Consider the following 1,656-nt stretch of genomic DNA (forward strand, 5'->3'; position numbering starts at 1 on the left):
TCACTTGCATTCAGTATTACATAGGGCAGTCTTCACACATGTTGCACTCATTGTGACACAGGGAGAGGCTGTACCATGGTGACAACAGCAGCAGCATCTTCTGCAATGTTAGTGGGGCAGACCCAGTGCTTTTTTCTGGGGGGACACGGGGGGACACATACCCCTAAAAATTTTGTGAATCTAAGTTTGGCCTCATTGAGGGGCAGTATTTCAATATGAGTAGGAAAATGAGAGTAGCCCTAAACATTTTTTTAGAAAAGAAAAAAAGCACTGGGCAGACCTATTGGGAATGACATAACCAGCTTCTCAAAACTCATCTGCCTTTCCCCCCATCATCTCTAGATCATTTTGTAGGCGTTCAGGTGCCTGGGACTAATCCCCATGACACTGCACAGTATGTGTGTATACTATGCCACCACCTTGCTGCCTTGCACTGGCTTTCAACGCTGTATATAGAGCCTTTCTCCAGTCCTGATGGAAATGCAGTATTGCCAATCACTTGTTTCCCACTAAGGCTAAAGGGTCAATACCCAGACCTATGTTCTGTTTACAACCGATGAGGGAGGTCATGTTTGTTCTTCCTTAGGGTAGCTTGCATACCAAATTGTCATGGAGGATGCCATCACGTAACTTGCTACGAATTGGAGCTTTCATCCCATTGTGACTAGCAAGTGTATGGAGTGCAATGGGGGGAAAGTGTTAATGCCCTCCCTTCCCTGCACCATGGTTCTGGCCCAGTTTGCCCCCTGCAGGCTATTTGTTTAGCAACAATCAACATGAAACTACATGCCAAAATGTCTAGTTGGCCTCAAGATGTGCACGTGCTGTGTTAGAAATAGTATTTTTAGTTGGTGTATTTTCACTCCTCTTTCAGTGACACATTAACCTTTAGCACGTTATTCAGAACCACAGGAAATACTCTCCTTGACCATGTTTGCAAGGTTTGGCACTGTGTCCCATGCACACACAATCCAAGGTCACATATCCTGAGCAAACTGTTAAGCTTTCCTCCTCAGTCTTTCCCAAAGTTTGCTTTTAAATGCACTAACGAAATATTTCTTTTCCTCAACAGTCAGTTCTGAAATCTCCTTGAAGAAGATTTCAAATAATGTCAGCTTTATTAATGTGGGAAAGTTTTGCCTTGGCTAATAGTGACTTGAGGCCATTTGTCTGCCATAAGGTAAATATTTAGCAGCAAGTTAAGTCAATTCAAAACCAGTAGAGAAGCTTTTTAATCTCTAGCAAGTTCCCTTCCTTTACCCAGTCTAGTTGCTGGCTCAGAATTCAGTTACTAATTAAGGACAGAAATTAATGCAACTGCTGCACTATTCTTACTAAGGACTGGGGGGAAATCTGCTTTCTTGCTAATTTACCATAAGGTGGTTTTAAAATGCACATTACCAGAAAATTTTCATCATACATTTAAGGAACTCTTGGCTACAGATCAGACTATGTTTTTATAGAAAGGAAGTATTGCAAATTGCAGAGTCTGCTCTACTTTATACAACCAAAACTTGCACACCAAAGTTAGTGAATATGCAAGTGTATTAAATATTAATCTTTTGTTAGATTGCTTGTTTTCCATTTCTGTACTAAATGTGGCCAATAACTATCCACACTTGTTTCCTTGTAGCTGCTGAGCTGGTGTTCAGGTAA

This window comes from Podarcis liolepis (genome assembly GCF_965112155.1).
Source record: "Podarcis liolepis genome assembly, chromosome: 10".
Classification (NCBI taxonomy): domain Eukaryota; kingdom Metazoa; phylum Chordata; class Lepidosauria; order Squamata; family Lacertidae; genus Podarcis; species Podarcis liolepis.